The sequence below is a fragment of the Gossypium arboreum genome, chromosome 10 (assembly GCF_025698485.1).
Source record: "Gossypium arboreum isolate Shixiya-1 chromosome 10, ASM2569848v2, whole genome shotgun sequence".
Taxonomy (NCBI): domain Eukaryota; kingdom Viridiplantae; phylum Streptophyta; class Magnoliopsida; order Malvales; family Malvaceae; genus Gossypium; species Gossypium arboreum.
The window spans coordinates 1,375-8,696 of record NC_069079.1 but is presented as its reverse complement, the minus strand read 5'-3'; the positions used below and the strand labels follow the sequence as shown (position 1 = coordinate 8,696).

General features: G+C 33.4%; 1 long non-coding RNA gene across 1 annotated transcript; it reads right to left on the bottom strand.

Annotated features, from left to right (window-relative positions):
* Positions 1–5,192: 5,192 nt before the first annotated feature.
* Positions 5,193–6,069, bottom strand: LOC128281773 (uncharacterized). The gene is made up of 2 exons (XR_008272040.1): positions 6,019–6,069; positions 5,193–5,400 (listed from the first exon to the last, which is right to left on the bottom strand). It is a non-coding gene; the product is annotated as an uncharacterized LOC128281773 (long non-coding RNA).
* Positions 6,070–7,322: the final 1,253 nt, after the last annotated feature.

The window sequence follows — 7,322 nt, the reverse complement described above, 5'->3', positions numbered from 1 at the left end:
CATTACAAATAGTGACAAAATCATATATGGGTCGATGGCTTGAATAGTTACACCAAATGGTGATTGGAATTAAAGTTTATTCGAAGATGTTTTGCCATACAATATTTTGCTTAAATTGGCAGCAATGCTTCTGTCGAACAAAGAGGACAATGTGGATTCTTTGGCTTGGAGATGGGATGCTAATAAGAGATTCACTGTCAAATCGGCCTATTCAGTAGCGTCAAATAAGGTTCAAGAATGGTGGAAACCAATATGGCATTTTAGAGGACCCCCAAAAAATTGAGTTTTCCTATGGTTAATGTGTTTGGGTAAATTATTAACAAACAATGAAAGGAAGAGAAGATGTATGACCATTGGTGCGAAGTTTGAAGTATGCGAAGTTGAGGATGAAACTTTGGATCATGTGCTTTGTAGATGTATCGTAGCGTCGGTCATTTGGAAGCGGTTGGTTTAGGAGGAGAAGTTTGTTGAATTCATGATTATGCAAATTCCTAAATGGGCTAACTAGATTCTTTCTAATCCTTACTTTGCTCGAGATAATACTAGTTGGGAGATTCTCTTTAAAGTATTATGTTGGAACCTATGGAAGCCTAGGAATAGATTCATTTTTTATGATAATTTTATAGGGCTTGAATCAATATTAGAAAGGAGTTTGCGGCTACAACAACAATGTATTAGTGTGATGGGTAATGTTGATAATAGTATCATAAGCAGCCGCTGGAGGAATGTGAAGTTGGTTAATTGGAGGAAACCTGATAATTGTATCTATTTAATTTATGCATTTCTTCTTCTATGATTAAAAAAAGAAAAATGAAAAACTGGAAGCCCACCGTTAAGTGTGGCATTGTCCACTAACTTAAATTTAGTATGGCATAGTTATATTCAAAGCCTCGGTTAATTATTCAACAGTCCGAATTTGATGTTTACTCCGTATCATAATTAAGAAATAATTAAATAACATCTAAAATGACACTCGTATTAAAATTTTAATTCATTCGGTCATTGAGATTGTCGTAACCATTTTTTTTGAAAAAATGGGAATCGACTTAGATTTTTGGAAATGAAAACAAATAGAGGAGTCGCCACCAATCTTTTTTGATGAGGTGTGATCGGATCACCTTAAATTAATCATTTTAATAAAAGTTAAGATTTACTAAAATGATAATTTTTGGTCTACGAAAATCAGAAAATGAGTTCGGGAGTCGGTTACGCACAAGGAAGGATTAGCACCCTCGATACGCCCAAAATTGGTACCTAGTTAATTAATTAGTGTCTTAGTGTTGAAAATTTGAAAACTTGAAAGAATTTAAAATACGATCCCTCTTTGTAAAGAAAATGCTCAAATGTTAAAGACCTTCTCGTCTTACAATATAAAATGTCACATCCAGTAAGTTAGGACACGACATCTTGAATTTTCGAGAGCGAGCTTGCCTTTTATATAAAAATTCGTTTATTTCAAAAGGTTATTCAGTTAGTTAAGGTGAACGAGGAAAATCGAAACCCAGTAAGGTAGGGCACGTTTCCTCGAATTCCCGAACACCGAATATTTCCTTTACTTGCAAAAATCTTATTTTGAGGTAACAAAATGCCATACCCGGTAAGTTAGGGCACAGCACCTCGTATCTCCGAGAATAAGCATTTTTCAAAACTCATGTCGCGATTTAAAAGAGTATTCCGTTATTTAGGTTAAAGGAGAAAAATCGAAACCTAGTAAGTTAAGGCACGATTGTCTCGAATTACCAAATACGGAATATTACTTTTATGAAATAATTATTATTGGGTTGGATATAATGATAATAATAATAATGTTAAAGTAAAGTAAATAATAATACTATATATAAATATATATATATATGTATATAATAGAAATACACACTACTATATAATAATAATAATAAATATAGAAATACAAAAAGCAAATATAATAAAAATATTAAATTAAAGTAATAAAAACAATACTATATATAAATATATATATACATAAAATATACACTAATATATAATAATAATAGTAATAGCAAAAATAATGAAAATATGAGTAATATTAATAATATATTAGAATACAAAAGTAAAGTAATAACAATAGGGTGATAATAATAATAATAATTAATAATACAAACAATAATACATATATATATAATAATAGTAGTCGAAATAAAAATAATAGAAGTAACAATAATGATAGAAATAATATAAATAAATATGGAGAGGCATATATAATATAATAATAATATAAATAATAATATATACATGAGAAATAATAATAATAATATAAATAATAGTAAAAATAATAAAATAAAAAATAAAACAAAGCTCTCAACTCTCTTTCTCCTCTTTTCTAAATCCGACCATTGGTCCGACTTTGTTTGATCACGGACCCCACGGGTCGTTGTCAGCGCCAATCAGACACTATACGGACCTCAAAAAAACTTTTTCGGTAATGAAAATATGGGTAAGCTTCTTACTTTTATTTTTACTTTCGTATAAAAAAAACAAAATAAAATTGAAAGGAAAACAATAAACAAACAAATAACTTAAGATGAGAATAGACAAAAGAAACCTCTTTTGCTTTGATCTTTGATTAATCTCCAAAAACTAGCCTTTCCAAAAAACAAAAAACCCCCTTTCTAACATAGTCTTGAATGGATTTTATAGCCAAATTTTACAAATAAATTTTTTGTAGGCAAGTGGAGTGGGTGGGGTGGTTTAGTAGGGTGGTTGGGGTGGTTTAGTGGAGTGGTTTAGTGTAGTGGTTTAGTGGAGTGGTTGGAGTGGTTGGAGTGGTTTAGTGGAGTAAAGATATTTGGATTTTATTTCTTTTATTTTTTTATTTTGGGTATTGGGCTTAGGTTTGGGTAGGTGCATTTAGGTTTGGGCTTTGGAGGTTGTTGGGTTTTGGGCTAGGTTTAATTTGGGTTTTGTTTTATTGGGCCCCGGGAAAAATTTGGGCCATACAGAGATGACACGAAGTTCAACACTAGGCATTTTGGGTCTTATACATTAGCCACGTCCCTAACGTTATGATGCTCCAACTCAAGTTTCACCCAAACTGTGAGTCCATCCTTGAAATAAAAGAAGGCACTCATTTACTCTAGGTTTAGAATTATGTAAAATGAGCTTAGAAACTCTCGCACATACTAGCGTATCCCCCGGGGTGAGTAAGTCAACGTAGCTTTAGCCCTTAAAAGCTCTCCCTTGAGTTCCACAATTTCGCTGCATAGGGCCTCCACAAGGCCACCAAGGCACTTCTATGGTTGTAACAATGCCATCCAGGTGGCTCTCTATTGCCTTTAACCGACTTACCATTGGCTTGCCCTTCAGAACCACTTTCTTACCTTTGTTCACAGTACTTAGGGTCTTAACGACCTTCTTGACCTCCTTGCTCGTTGTTTCTTTGGGAGTTTTTGTTATCGTCTCAATGACTTTGCAACCAAAGCTTTGGTACCACTTGTCACTTGCTTGGTGTTTTGACTTGGCCACATACGAGCTTAGGCTTGATGCTCCACTCGAAAAGCCTAAGTACATCCTTAAACAACCAAGGATTATGCAAGGTATCAAAATCATTAGAACATGGAGAATACTTGTAAGCATAACATAGCTTTATACACTCAGTGGTATCAACAATACAATGGGAACTCGCATACAATGCTTATAGAAGGCAATATAAAAGGGAGAGGGCTGACCCTATTTATACTTAAGTCTTCTTATACCTGTTGCATATGTGTCAATGCCTATATGGCTTCCCAAGCGAGCCAAACCTCATAGGTTGGCAAAGAGGTAGTTTACTCCCTAATGGAGCAGTTTTACCACCTTATAGGTGCACCATGAGGTGCTTGGGCAGCAAGCACCTTGGTGAGGCAGTTTAGGGTCACACACACGCTATTGACGCCTCTAGGTCAGTGCCAATTGACCTGGATCGTCCTGATGCCCCCTTAGGGGTGGCACATGCTGTCTGATGGCCATGCATCAGACATGCCCCTTCGCCACCTTGTCCTAGGCTTTCTTGTTTCTTTCCCTTTTATTGTTTCCTCATTTTCCTTATTTCAACAAGTAAAAATACTACATTTGTTGAGGGAATAAGAAAACACTAATTAAATCATACCAAGTTTTTAAATATTTTCAGAGAATTTCACATTAAATATTTTCACAACAACGTTTTAATAAGTACAGGGATATCCCCATTAAAAAAAAAGAAAGAAAAGTACTGGGTTAATTGCCTTCAAAAAAAAAAAGAAAAGAAAAAGTATAGGGTTAATTTTCATTCTTATTTTGCTCTAGGGATATCCCTGTCATATCCCGTTTCGGCATAAGCTATTCCAAGAATATCCCCATAATATCCCGTCTCGGTTCAGCACTTTGAGTGCCCAGTTCAGTTGTTTTTGTATCTGGTTCAGATTTTTTTACATGTCTGGACCGGGCTACCTGTCGTACTTATTCCAACCAGGGATATCCCATTCCAAGGATATCCCGTGTAACACTCCTTACCCGAGACTGTTTTCAGAATCGAGCACGAGGCATTACTAAACTTAATCTATCACTTAAATAGTTTTGAATTGTTTATTTAAGCATTTCGGAATGTGCTGCCATTCTGCGTCGTAGTCGCCTAAAAATTCATATCTTGAGTTCCGAAACTCGAAATTAAGATCTGTAAATTTTTCCTGAAACTAGACTCATATATCTATCTACTAAATTTTTTCATAGATTTTTTACTTGGCCAATTAGTACAGTTTATTAGTTAAAGTTTCCCCTGTTTCAAAACTCGACTACACTAACATCTTCTTATTACGAACCATGTTTCTCCCTGTACAAAATTCATATCACTAAGCCATTTGTTTTTATTAAAACTAGACTCAACAAGGATTATAACCATATAAAGTATACCTTCTAATTAGTTTTGTACAATTTATGGTGAATTTCCAAAGTTGAAACAGGGGATCCAAAAATCGCTCTGACCCTGTTTCACTAAAACTCAAATATATCATAAAATATAACACCTTTACCTATTTTTCTTATTCCATAAGAAAATAGACATAATAAGCTTTAATTTCATATATTATTCATCTTTAAAATATCTTTCTACAATTTTTAGTGATTTTTCAAAGTTACATCATTTTTGTTACTTGAATCTGTTTTTAGGCTACTTTCACATTTTTCATAATTTTCATGTGATAATCACCATTCAATCATACATATTAATAAACATGCATATCATCGGCCATTTTTATTAGCTAATCACTAGCAAGTATTTACACATCATTCATTGTTCATATTATGCCAAAAGTAGCTAAGTTTCTATACATGCCATACACAAAACAAAACATCTAATTATACCGAGTTATTTCTTTGATAGTGTGATCGGCCTCCGACTTTTCCTTCGATCACCGAGTGGCTAGATAAGTACTATAAGAAGAAGAAAATAAAGAGATTAAGCACTAGGATTAGTAAGCTTACAAGCAAATAAATCACAACATTCAACATAATGGATAATTATGCATAATATCATCTAACATCATAAATTTCTTTACTTCTCAATTTCTATCTTCTTCTTTATTCCTTACCTTCTTTCTTACGACCTTTCCTTTTCATAAATATAATCTACTTTTCCTTTGCTGTTAATTCACTGTAATTTAACTCGTATCCTGACCCGTTGAACCACTCGGAATACTAAGGATACTAGGGTCGTTCTGTCATCAATATTATCTCGCCAATGCCATGTCTTTGACATGGACTTACATGAATTATTCTGTCTCCAATGCCATATATAATATGGACTTACATGGCTCAATCCTGTCTCCAAAGCCATATTTCTAATATGGGCTTACATGGCTCATTTTCGTTCGTCTGTCAACCCTAATATCCTAACATTCCTAGGGTTCAACCGGCTTTCTAACACTTTTCCTCTGTCACTTCACCTTAAATTCGACTTTAAATATTTTCATAACATAAATATATAAATGCTGAAATTGACAATAATAATGTAAAATAAAAGAATATTGCATTTATTTACTGTAAACTTACCTCGATACAAAATGTGACTAAACTTTACAATTTAGTCCTTTACTTTTTTTTCCCGATCTACTCTCAATTTCGCTCTTCTTGATCTATAATAGCAAATTTAGCTTATTTAATATCAACATTTATCAAAACAACCCTTTACTCAAACTTTGGAAAAATTATATTTTTGCCACTAAACTTTCACATATTTGCACTTTTGCCCCAAGGCTCGTAAATTAAACTTCATCCTATTTTCTTATGTTTTATGACATGCTGATCATTTTTGCCTTCTATGGCAACATCAAATTCACATACTAACATGTACTTATGACTATTAGGTATTTTTACCGATTAAGCCTTTTTACTCGTTTTCACTTAAAACCAAGTAGCACAAGTTGTCTAACATAATTTAAAACCTCATATTCCATCATAAAATATCAAAATACACAAATTTCACCTATGGGTATTTTTCCAAATTTGATTCCTAACTTAAATTATTGCTAGCATAAGCTTTATCGAGCTACTGGGACTTCAAAATGTAAAGATCATTAAAAGCGGGCTTGGAATCACTTACTATGAAGCTTGAAAGTTGAAGAAACCCCAGCTATGGAGAGAGGTAAGGTTCTGCTGGTAACTTGAAGAAGATGATACAATTTTATCATCTTTTACCTTTTATTAATGTTAATAACCAAATGACCAAAATGCCCTCCTTACTAAACTTTCAAAAATTCCTTCCATGTCCTAATTTTGTCCATGAACTTAAAATTGGTCAAATTACCATTTAAGATCTCCTAATTAATATTCCAAAATAATTTCATACTAAAACTTCTAGAATGCAAGTTTTGCAAATTATTCGATTTAGTCCCTAACCTCAATTTAAGCACTTTATGCATAGAATTTTATCACGAAATTTTTGCACAATCATGTAATCATACCATGAACCTCAAAATAATAATAAAATAATTTTTTTTTACCCTGAATTTGTGGTTTCGCAACCACTGTTCCGTTTAGGCCCTATTTCGGAATGTTACATCCCGGCTCTGGGATATTCTATTTAAGGATACCCTGGTTTTGTATATCCTACTTCAGGGATATTTAGGTTTAGGGTCTAAAGGCTTGAGTTTAGGGTTGGGCTCGTGTTTTTGGGCTTTTGTTTCAGTGTTTGGGGCTGTGGATTGAATAAATCCAACAAGCCAACTCTAGGCCATTCATGATTTTAATCCAACAAACAAAATAGACCGTCTGAATGAGGGGGAGAAAATAAGGAAGCCATCTACTAAGAAATGAAGCTTCACTCTCCTTTGTTATAGGGTTTATGAATAACCTCG